The sequence below is a fragment of the Scyliorhinus torazame genome, chromosome 15 (assembly GCF_047496885.1).
Source record: "Scyliorhinus torazame isolate Kashiwa2021f chromosome 15, sScyTor2.1, whole genome shotgun sequence".
Lineage (NCBI taxonomy): Eukaryota > Metazoa > Chordata > Chondrichthyes > Carcharhiniformes > Scyliorhinidae > Scyliorhinus > Scyliorhinus torazame.
Genome location: NC_092721.1, coordinates 16,644,545 through 16,657,100, shown reverse-complemented (window position 1 = coordinate 16,657,100; position 12,556 = coordinate 16,644,545). Strand labels below are relative to the sequence as shown.

The 12,556-nt window shown below is 46.4% G+C and overlaps 1 long non-coding RNA gene across 1 annotated transcript in view; it reads left to right on the top strand.

Moving 5' to 3' along the window:
• The window catches only part of LOC140391363 (uncharacterized), a 96,576-nt gene extending 84,703 nt beyond the window's left edge, over positions 1–11,873 (top strand). The window contains exon 2 of the long non-coding RNA XR_011935007.1: positions 11,529–11,873. This is a non-coding gene — a long non-coding RNA (uncharacterized lncRNA). The remainder of the gene's footprint in view (positions 1–11,528) is intronic.
• The last annotated feature ends 683 nt before the right edge of the window (positions 11,874–12,556 follow it).

The following is a 12,556-nucleotide window of genomic DNA, read 5'->3' as shown; positions in this document are numbered from 1 at the left end:
CTTCCAGGTGCTGTGCTGGTACCCCGCTGGGCTCCGCCACTGGCTCCACCCTCACTGGGGCCATATATAGTCCGGCCACCTGTGGGTGGCACTCATTTGTGCAGCCGACTCTGGCAGGCGAGTTCATGGATATTAAAGCCTAATGTTCGCTCGTTCTCACGGTCTCACAGTGAATTGACGGTATAACAGTCAGTTAACTTTATATCTGTCATGGGGTAAGTGTTAGAATCGATCATTAAACAGGTCATAGCTCAGCACTTAAACAAGCTCACGGTCATTGGGAAGAACCAGAATGGATTTATGAAAGGAAAATCATGTTTAACCAATTTATTGGAGCTCTTTGAAGGAGTAATCCATGCTGTGGATAGAAACTGCACTTGTATTACCAGAAAACACTTGATCAGGAGCCCCATCAAAGGTTATTGCAAATAATAAAAGATCATGGTGCAGGGGTAACATATTAGCCTGGATTGAAGACTGGTTGGCCGGCAGAAAACAGAGAGTATGCAGAAATGGGTTTTTGTCTGATTGTCAGGATGTGACAAGCGGAGTCCAGCAGGGGTCTGTGCTGGAGCCTCAACCTTTTACAATTTACATCAATGATTTAGATGAGGGGAGCAAAGGCATGGTAGCTAAATATACCGATTACACCAAGATAGGCAGGAAAGTGCTGTTGTCGTTAAGAAGAGTAACCAAAGCCTTGGGGTCGGTTGCATTTTTAAATCTTATTCCCATGACATAATCGGAAAACCTCTCATAAGACTATGTGGCTGCTAATGATTCTCGTCAGTGGTTGCATACATTGTATCAGTGTTCATCGGAGCTCTTGAGGCGTAATTAGCTAGTCTTCTTTGCCCATCTTTTTGAACTTGAAACAGGACTGAGTCCAAGATTGTGACAATTTATGAGCATTCTGTTGAAATGAAGAGACTTTGGATTTTGTCAAAAGCACTTTGGGGGTCCATGTTCCAGCACCACTGTTGGTCTTGTTTCAACAGCTGTCAAAATGGTTCATTGACTTCCACCATGTTTAGTGGAATATCGCCTACTTGGTTGACCATTCTAAGGAAGCTTTGTAATTCTGTGATGTCTTTAGGCTGCGGCAAGTTTCTAACCATCTCAGTTTTCTGCAGGTCAGCCCTGATTCCCAAACGCACACAACGTGGCCTCAAACATTTATCATTGGCTTTTCAGATTCGCATTTCGGATTTCATGTCAGACCTGCTTCTTGGTAGACTTTCCTCGGTAGACTTTGAGGGACTGCTCTCTCTGGCCAGTCATGTTCTTCACTTGATGAACTGTCTAAGGAGAATATTGTCCACGTGGCATGTCACTTCCTCCATGCCTTCCGGGGTCCAGGACATCGTTCTTTGGAATATCTCAGGTGTAGAAGCAGTTACCTGTTAGGACAACAATGGCCAAACGGGGTGATAAATATAGTTAGCAATCTGGGTTCTTTGTCCAGAGGCAACAGTCAAAAGCTGCTGTTAGCATCCAATTTTGTGAAGCGAGTGCTGTTTTGCTCATTTGGCAAGACCTCCAACCATGATTGTCATCGGGCGCATCTCACACTCTATTGATTGGCTCAATTGAGTCAAGTCCACACAGATTCTAATTGAACCAGCAGACATAGGTACTGTGACCATTCCCGAACACTACTTCACCAGTAAGTCTACTGGAGCCGTGGCCCCTTTGTTGGAATATAGTTTCAATTTTGTTCTTTACATTGTCTAAGAGTGGATGGAGGACATTCCTCTCTGGGGAAGAGACTGATAACCTTGGCATCTGCCCTTAGGGTTATGTGGTGTTCTGTTTTAAGCTATCCCAAGTCTGAAAATAATGATAGAAATGTATTTCTAAATACATGAACGGATTGCACATCAGCTTGGTGAATGACCCTCAGGTGCAAGCATGCCTTTATGTTTAGTAATTATAACTTCTGGTTCTTTATAACATACATGGGTTCCATCATTTATTTATCCTTGTATCTTAATTTTTATAACTTTTCCGATTCCCCCCCTTGGGAAAATTCCCCCAACTGTCTAGTTCAAACAGACGTATTCTGTTGTCAATTCCACACTTTGTATGGATTTGCAATTTTATTCCACAACTTTTACATTTTGGACTGTTTAAGGGTTAATAATTAACATTCAAAATGAGTAATTGGATTCCAAATGCTCCTTCCATTGTTTCCAAGACATGTACACAATCTGTCATAATAACTGATTCAAAACAGAATGACAATTTGAAGAAACACGTTAATAAATATATATATATTCCCAGCTGCTACCAGCTTGAGATGAAATCCAACCATTATGTGGCGCTGAATTATTTGTATCAGTTTTTTTTTAATTGTCGCTGAAAAATTAGCTTTAGATCTTGACGATATGAGGCAGAATCAGTTTAACGGACTTTGACTTTACCTATTCACAAAGAGATTGTCACAATTGCATCGAATCAGACAGCATATAAAGAGGCCAATCAGCCCATTATCCCAGTTTTGGTTCCTTGGTAGAATTATCAAATTAGTCCCAATCCCTTTCTTATTCCTCAAAGCCCTCAAAATGTCTCCTCTTCAAGAAAATGTTTATTTTAATTTTGAAAGTTATTGTTGATTCCTCTTCCCCATTTTCAGAAGCTCATTGCCGATCACAATAACCCGCTGGGTAAAACAAATTCTCCTCATCTCCCCTCTGAATCTTTCAAATTAAATCTGTGTCCTCTGGTTACCAACTCTCCTGCCAGTTGAAACAGTTTCTCCTGTTACTATTATTGATAAATATGCATCTTATTAACTCTGGGAATAAATACCCAAAGGCTTTTTAAGGAATTACAATGAGTAAGGAATGCAAACTAATGAAAAGACCAATTGCTTTGTCATCCTGAACTTGAATGTTGCTGAAAAGAGAGACAGGTTGCTGAAGCTTTTCATCCAGCACTCATCGGGACTAATGCAAGAATGCCAAATTTCAAACAGTCACAACTATTTGTACTGCAAGTGGAAATGGTATTGATTGGTTGGCAGGTCAACCTCAGATTGGTTGCAGCATTGCCATGGAGAAAGCAATGGCAGATCTATAGGCTCCCCAATCGCCAATCGAAAGAAATCGCGTAATGTGGCCCGCGCTAGCTAAAAGCAACATAACATTCATACGCAGCGACTCATCCGGTGTGAACAAAACTTGAGTTTTTTTGCTGAATTGTTCTCCCCTGGAGCTTGGAGCCTATAGTTGTCCATTGCTTTCTTCATGAAATTGCCTCAGCTAATCTGAGTCGATATGTCATCCAATCAGCATCTTTTGTCATGTAGTATAAATTGTTATGATCGTTTGAAATTTAGCATCCTTCGTGTTAACAAAGACAAAAAGCTTCAACAACATGTCTTTCTTTTCATCAGTTATAATTAGTGCACTTGAAATACAACAGTTTGCCTTCCAGCACTGAACTGTCAGCTACATCAAAGGAGCTCACCTTTAAATGTATAAATGAAAAAACAATTGCATTGTGGCATCTGCTACATGATAGTGAAAGATAATTGCGATCCTTAGTCCAACACAAGTTTATCGGGTTAATGTGATTTATATTTGATGGCATGTTAAAAACAGTTGTAGGTGGATTAGGTCGATGGAGAACAAGGACCAATTTCAGGTCCAACTGAAGTGATAAATAAGATTAGAAAATTCTGGATAAACTTAGGAGGCCTGGCAGAATCTCTGGAGCGAGAAACAGAGTTGGATTTTCGAGCGCGTATGACCCATCTGCAGATGTAAGGAGAGGTAGAAAGGTAATGAATTATATAGTTTGGAGAGGCGGGTGGAGGAATTGGCGCAGACTGAAAGGACAAGGATAAGTCGGAGCAAAGGAGGGATTGACAAAGGTGTCACGGACATAAGACAATGGAGGGGCGGGGTTTAATGGTGCCATTATGGACTGAAGAGTGTTAATGGTGGCAACAATATAGCAGAATGTGTCAATGAGAGGACAAAGGCCAGTGATCAGTGGGAGCAAAACTGAACAACAAAGGACAGGTGGCCATTTGTGGGAGGGGTGGAGTTGTGTTGGGGCAAGCCAAGGAAACCGTAAAACAAATAAGACAAAAAGGAGGGGCCGTCAAGGTGGAGGGGAAAGTTCACAGTCTAAAGTTGTTGAAGTCATGGTGAGTCCAGAAGGCTGTAACATGCCTAATTAGAAGATGAGGTGTTGTTCTTCCACTTTGTATTGGGCGTCGTTGGAGAACTGCAGCAGGCCGTGGCCGGAGAGTTGAGATGGTGTTCCAAATCAAGTGCCTTGTGGGCTAAGGACTTGCACAAAATAAACAAAAGCGAAATACTGTGGACGTTGGAAATTTGACTTATAAACAGAAAATATGGGCAATGTTCAGCTGGCCTGCTGGTATCTGTGGCGAGCGAAGCAGAGTTCAGGGGTGGGATTTTCCAGTCTCAACGGCCGGGGGACTGGAAATTCCCACCCAATATCAGCAGAGCTTTTGCTTGTCCATCAAATATTCCACCCTCCCCCGAAGATTCCCGAGGTGGGCGGGTCTGAAAAATCCTGACCAACGTTTCAAGTCAACGACCTATCATTGGAACGGGAAGAAGTTGGAGATTTAACAGTTTTCACTTCAGAGGCAGGGAAAATGGAGGGGGGGGAGGAAAGAACGGAAGTGAAGGTCAGTGGCAGGGTGAAGGTTGGGGAAAATTGTGACATCTTTCAGTTGGCCGCCAAGAGATAATGGATGGAGGTGCCTGTCATGATATCCACATTAGCATATCATGGTGCAATCACACACACACTGATGGACAGGTAGATGGACCAACCAACACACACACAACATCGCAGCCAATCACCAGTGAGAGCACACGCACTATAAAACAGAGAACACCACAGTTCCCGCTCATTCTACCAGGAGATAGCTCAGAGCACAGAGCTCACAGCGTGCCACTCAGACATACACCATGTGCTGAGTGCCTCACTAAGAGAGTGCTAGGGCTGGGTCCGCAGGTTAGCTGGTGAAGTGCAAACAACAGCCAGAAGTTAATAGTTATTATTGTACAGAATAATAAAACAGAGTTGTACCATCTACAACCGTGTTGGTTCGTTTGTGTATCGGAACACCCAACACGACAGTGCCCACACTCTGGATTCTTACAAACACAATGAGAGTTTACAGGGATGTTGCGCATACAATCTAAGATCTAACTGAAGTCCGCACAAACACTCTGACGTCACTGCAGGTCACATAACACTTCATCAGCAGGAATGTATTCTGTAGTACATAACAAAAATAAGCAATACAAAGAATGATGGTGCAAAGCAATAAGGGACGGGTAATGGACCAAGTAAAAGAATAAGTGATGGATCTAGAGGGGCTGTGAAGAAACCTGGTGGGTTTTACGACAAAGGATCTACATACATATATATAGTCTGTCATACATAGTATATCTTCTATACTTGTATATTCACACACACACAGACAAACACACATACGCATTGTTATTGGAGCAAAATTGACCTCTATGATATTATGTTCAGGAAACAAATTGGCTATGTTCCCGATAACCTGTTGAAATATTGATGTCTGTTCTGACTGAGGCTGAGTTTCATGTTATGTCCACTTGGATGAGATTTAAAGATTGATTGGTAAGTGTGTAACTGCTCCACAATTTGACAGATATTGTATATCCATGAGTGCCGAACTCAGAAGACACGGGAGCATGAGGGACATAGCTGGTGAAGGGCGCAGCAAGGAGATGGTTACAATGCACTTATCAGTAGAACATGGGAGTTATATAATGACAGAAGATAGTGGGTTTAAGTCCACCTCCAGAACCTGAGCATGAAAATCTAGGTTGACACTCCAGTGCCCTACTGAGGACGTGCAGAAATTTCTAGTCGGGATTCTCCGTCGGCCGACACCAGGATCGGGAAACGCGATTGGGTTCAGAATCGGCTCCGACACCAAAATCGTGGCCGGTGCTGGTTTCATGCCATATTGCAATTGTCCATTGCCTCGGCAGTGGCCTCAATGTGTTTGGTAAATGCTGTTGAACATATCATTAGCGGGCCTGACCGGTATTCTCCGGGGTCTCCGCAATTCTCCAGCTCCACCGGGATGAATTTACGACGGCGAGGTTCACTCCCATTCCTCCTGGTCGCCGACCATGTCCAGGGCCCACTGCTCTGTTGCGGTCCCCACACCCCTGACCCCATCGGTGCCGGCACCTTGGGGGCCTCTGGCCCTGGCGCCCATCCTTGCTGCCAGGGGTGCCGTTGGATGGCAGCGCTGCCCATGTCAGCGGTATGCTCTGTGTCCCCTGTCCGGTGCCCCCTGTAGGGGCTTCTCTGGGCGTTCCTCTTCAGCGGGCCGCTTGCTGCCCCATCGGCGGATGGCGTCCCCGTCCAGCCTTCTCCCATTCCAGGTGGTTATGGTGGCTTTTTCCTGGGGCTGAGGAGGGGGGGTGGAAATAGAAAACATCAGTTTTAGATAACCCAGCACATGCAGCCTAAGGGATGGGTAGCTGGTAGCTTCACTGGCCAGGGCACCCTGCCATGGCAGCCGGTATGTGGTGCAGGGTGGGGTTTGGCTGCCCTCCAGATGGGGGGGGGGGTTAGGGTCACGGCTGTCTGGGACGGGGGTTGATGCCAGGGGCTCTGACAACATTTCAGTAATAGCACTGAAGACCTGTGCTCCAGTACATACTGCGCCCAAGGCATCCTCTTCCAGTGGAGCTACAACAACTGCCCAGCCAAGATGGTAAATGTCCTGTACGTAAGAAACAGGGCTAATCCAACCCAACCATTTACCGCCCCCCCCCAGTCTACTCTTGATCACAATGACGGAAGGGGTCATTAACAATGCTATTAAACAGCACTTGTTCAAAAACAAACATCTGACTGAGGTTCAGTTTGGGTCCCGCCAGGGTCATTTAGCTCCTGACCCCATTGCAGCCTTGTTTCTAACATGGACACCAGAACCAGGGGCTGGTTTAGCACAGGGCTAAATCGCTGGCTTTGAAAGCAGACCAAGGCAGGCCAGCAGCACAGTTCAATTCCCGTAGCAGCCTCCCCGAACAGGCGCCTGAATGTGGCGACTAGCGGCTTTTCACAGTAACTTCATTTGAAGCCGACTTGTGACAATAAATGATTTTCATTTCATTCATTTTCATTTTCGACTGAACTCCAGAGATGAAGTGAGAGTGACTGCCCTTGACATCAAGGCAGCATTTAATTGAATATAGTAGCTTTAAGGGACCTCAACAAAACTGGTGTCAATGCGAATCGGGCGAAACCGCCCCACTGCTTGGAGCCATACCCGGCACAAAGGAAGATGGTTGTGGTGGAGGGAAGTCAATCACCTCAGCTCCAGGACATCCGTGCAGGAGTTCCTCGGGGTAGTGTCCTCGGCCTAACCATCTTCAGCTGCTTCATCAAAGATCTTCCCTCCGTCATAAGTTCAGAAGTGGGGATGTTCGCTGATGATTACACAATAAGAATTCTTACACCAGGTTAAAGTCCAACATGTTCGTCTCGAATCACTAGCTTTCGGAGCACTGCTCCTTCGTCAGGTGATTGCACAATGTTCAGCACCGTTTGCGATTCATCAGACACTGAAGCAGTCCTTTTACTCATGGAGTATGATCCGGACCACATTCCAGCTTGGGTTGTTCCCTCACTGCTGCTGGGCCAAAATCCTGGAAACGCCCTCCCTAACAGCAGTATTGGTATACCTACACTACAGGGGCTGTCGCGGTTCAAGAAGGCAGCGCACAGGGCAGCACGTGGCACAGTGGTTAGCACTGCTGCCTCACGCCGCCGAGGTCCCAGGTTCAATCCCGGCTCTGGGTCACACTGTCCGTGTGGAGTTTGCACGTTCTCCCCGTGTCTGCGTGGGTTTCAGCCCCACAACCCAAATTTGTGCAAGGTAGGTCAATTGGCCACGCTAAATTGCCCCTTAATTGGGAAAAATAATAATTAAATTTATTTTTAAAAAGAAGGCAGAGTACCTCAACCTTCTCAGAGGCAATTAAGATGGACAATAAAAATGCTGTTTAAGCCAGCAACACCCATGTCTAATGAAAAATACATTTTTTAAAAAGGGACTACATTCTAAAATACATAATTGGCTGCAAAGCACTTTGATATGTCTGGTGATCGTGAAAAGTTCTCTTATAAAAGTAAATCTCTTTTTAATACTTTCCATGATTGAAAGGTCGACTGAGCTTTCCCTGTCCAGCACAGGACGTGATGATGACTCACTGGGGTGTGGTACTGGAGGGTAGTTGGTATGTACGAAACAGTACACAATGGTACCATTGGACAGGTATTAGAGCTCCTTTAATACCTAACTCAGGTGGAAGAAGGGATCGGGAGAAATAGGACAAAAATGGAGAACGGTGGTCACAAGAAGGTCCCGATGCACTTATCAAGGGCAATTAGCAATGGGGAACAAATTCAGACCATTCCAGTGATGTTCACATTCCATGAACGAATGAACAAATGCGACATATTTAGTAAATCTAGAAAATCAGCCAATTAGATTGTCAACAATAAAGTGAACAATTTTGTCGGTGGTTTTGTAGGTTCAGTTGGTCACACAAAGAGGTTCTGAGTCCTGTATGTTGAACATTAAATATTTTTTGCTGACACATTACTCTGTACATATATACAGGGTATAATCCAAGCTAACTCCATGCTTGCGTCTACACAGGTCTCTATCCAGTGCAAAACTGAGTCTCATTTCAAGTCATTTATCTCTTTACATCGCACTGCGGGTGTTACTGTTTCCCAGTCCCACATTAACCCTTGCAATGCCAGATGCCAAATGGTACCTCAGTGAGAGCTTGAAAGAACTGAATACTTGTGCCGAATTGTCTTTCCCACAGTGAAGATAAAGTGCTACCATTGTTTGAAACAGGCCGAAGTCCTGACGGCGTGGAACTAAAATGCTCCAGCCGGTCGGGATACTCGCCGCCCTGGTTGGGGACGGGCGGATCGGAGGCCCGGCGGGGGGGAGTGGCGGGGGGGGGTGGCCTTATAGGCAGCCGGGGAATGTTCGTGAGGGGATTGAGGATCCAGAGCCTGGCCAATCGAGGGGTCTCCTTTTTGGGTCTAGCTCCACGGTCCGAGTCTGCCATGGAACACGCCGCAACCGCTACAGTCCGCCGCCGTGCGCCTGCGTGGCCTCCGACCCGAAAGTGGCCCGTCTCTGCAGCAAAAGCCGCAAGATTTACTTCGGGTCCCTGCTAGCCCCCTGCAGGCTGGGAATTTGTGTCCCTTTGATCCAGGATTTTCAGGAGTAAAACTCTACCGGCGTGGGTCATACTCCCAATAATGGAGAATCCAGCCCCATATCTTTGAATCAGAGAGTGGTTGCAGCATAGAAAGAGGACATTTCGCCCATTGTTTCTGCGCCATCTTTCTGTAAGAACAATTCATCTCATCTATTGTACGGCTGTCAAAGGCTATGAAACCTACAACAGCAAAAACCAACAAAGCGTACACACTAAATTCACCATCTTGCTCACAGAGAGAGAACTCAAGCAATGGGACACTGTGGCTTATTGATGTGGGGTTGAGATGTGTTTGTTTGTCAGGGCTCGGAATTACATGGTCGTGGGTTCTATTACTCATTTGTGACCTGAGAGCTTTGCTCAGCTGACTCCAAAGCTTTGCAGTCAGCTAAGCAAAGCTCTCAGGTCTCAAATGAGTAGGAGAGTTACTCCTACTCCTACTTCCCTGATTTATCATTCTTCACGCCAAGAAGCATATGTGAAAAAAAGACAGATTGAGAATATACAAAGGCGGAAGGTGCTAATTTGAAGTTTAGCGACACTCGCCAAAACCCCATTCCCCCGCAAGGAATGTGTCGACGTTAAAAGGATATTAATTCCTCGATAGATCCATTTGGAGGAACAATTAGTCTCAGCGGCTTTGTATTTTTCTATCATATGGAAAGTGAAAATGCACAATAACATCTTTCCACACAAATGCCTTTTGTGATTCATGTCTCATGATGGGAACGCAATCTTTTTTGCTTGTTTGCCAACTTATGTGAGTGAAATTCCATTCCGTGTCCAAATGCATCAGGGAATATATAGACAAATTGCTGGTAAAATATATCATGACTTGAAATGCATTTTTAATTCTGGCCATGCATAACTATCGCAAAGGTGATGAGCCGAGAATAAAGAAGCAATTTGTTACACTGGGCGAAATTCTCCCCCAATGGCGCGATGTCCGCCGACTGGCGCCAATCAGACGGGCATCGCGCCGGCCCAAAGGTGCGGAATGCTCCGCATCTTTGGCGGCCTAGCCCCAACATTGAGGGGCTAGGCCGACGCCGGAGGGATTTCTGCCCCGCCAGCTGACGGAAATGGCGTTTGTTGCCCCGCCAGCTGGCGCGGAAATGCGGCGCATGCGCGGGAGTGTCAGCGGCCGCTGTCAGTTTCCGCGCATGCACAGTGGGGAGAGTCTCTTCCGTCTCCGCCATGGTGGCGGCCGTAGCGGAGGCGGAAGGGAAAGAGTGCCCCCACGGCACAGGCTCGCCCGTGGATCGGTGGGCCCCGATCGCGGGCCAGGCCACCGTGGGGGCACCCCCCGGGGTCAGATCGCCCCGCGCCCCCCCCCAAGACCCCGGAGCCCGCCCACGCCGCCTGGTCCCGCCAGTAAATACCAGGTTTGATTTACGCCGGCGGGACAGGCAATTTCTGGGCGGGACTTCAGCCCATCCGGGCCGGAGAATCCAGCGGGGGGTCCCGCCAACCGGCGCGGCCCGATTCCCGCCCCCGCCCAATCTCCGGTACCGGAGACTTCGGCGGGGGCGGGGGCGGGATTCACGGCGGCCTACAGCCATTCTCCGATCCGGCGGGGGGTCGGAGAATGACGCCCACTATAACTCAGTGAATATGATATTTTCACTGACAGGCAGCCAATAAATACGAACTGTTGGATATAATAGAATCTCAGTTTATGTCGTCTTTCGGGGGTTAAATAGGATTTTTTGGTATTGAAGGGATGTTCACAGAAACTATTTTTGATAGTGGCGGCAATGCTGAGTAAGGAATGAATAGAGTGGCCACAGAGACTCACCCAAACACAATGGAATCTTCATTTTCAGTAGTGCAGCTTCTAAACAAGCCACTTACTCTGTTGTAACGGCCCTCCCTGTTCATTCACTTCTTTTCCCTTTATTTTTGCTGTGATCATTTTTGATTCATGGATGCTTATCGGACAAGGATCTTTAAGTCAAGCAGCAGAGAGAAGGAGGAATTCAAAAAGTTGCTACATAGTATATGGTGCTCGTCTTCGAAAAAAAAACTCAGATTTTGTGGCACCCAATGTGAGACTCCGTTTGATTGGTTGCCAACTGGTGGCCAACGAATTGGCCAAAAGGCCGTATTCTGCCTGGTAATAGATGGTAATTGGGTCCTATTCGAGTGGAATGATTATCAAAGACCCAAGGAGCTCCGTTTCAGTCCTGAACTCTGAGACAAGAACCTGATCTCTCTCTCTCTTCCCTCTCTCTCCAGAAAGGCTGTCAGCTGCTGTATTTCTGAAACTCCGGAGATCGGAATGAATCTACAGTGAAAACCATCACATACTGCAAACAGAGACCACAACCGGAAAGCTGACTTTGAAAGAAGGCATGGTTAGGGACAACCAACTGAAACAAAGACTCTTTTATCTTTTACTTACAATTTTCCACCGCTCTCTTCCTCTCTGTGTTTGGTTGTCTTGTGTGCGTGTTTAGAGGGCGGGGGAGCAATTTAATGTGCAGGATTAGGAGTTAGGTAATAGTTAACCAGTTGTATTTGCTGCATATTTCATTATACCTATTGTTATAAATAAAAACTAATTGTGTTTAAATTTACAAACCTGGTGACTGTAACTATTGGGCAGCTAAGGGTCAAATACTTTGCGTATTTTTTGAAGAATTACTGGTTACTTTGATTGTGTTGCAACTCCAGGTCAAGGGGGGCTGGAATTGACTGCGCCCTAGCCCAAGGTGCTTCAACACCGTTAACAATTAATAGCCACTTTCCACCCCTGCTGCCATTTTTACCAGTATTGGGAGAGACCGTCACTGTGTGGGGAGATGGCCATGTAAACCCTGGCGTCTACCCAGCGGGTTCCCCTAAGTGGTGACGGAGGGCCTCCTTTATGCCCGCTCCACATCCCACAGATGACCCCCCCCCTCCCTCCTGGTGGCAATGATCACCTCCATGGCTACAGCAAAGCTTCTACAAGATATGCCCTCCCCATTCACTGAGGCCTGCCTGCCTGACCCCAGCATGGTCCATAAAAAAACCTGGCTCACCTTCAAGGACATCTCACTGTGAATGAAGCATTTATTGCAGTGCGACTGGGCCAGTGGTTTTTCACAGAATGGTGGAAGATTGACGAAGTAAGACTAACTTTAATTAGCTGCTGTTGAAGCCTGTGTGTGTTGATATTGCATCTTTCAGCTAAAAACAGCGGATGAGATGCTCTGAGGAATGCAGAATAAATAATGGAATACTTCCCTTCAACCAGCAGTGTTACTGCAGCACTTTCAGTT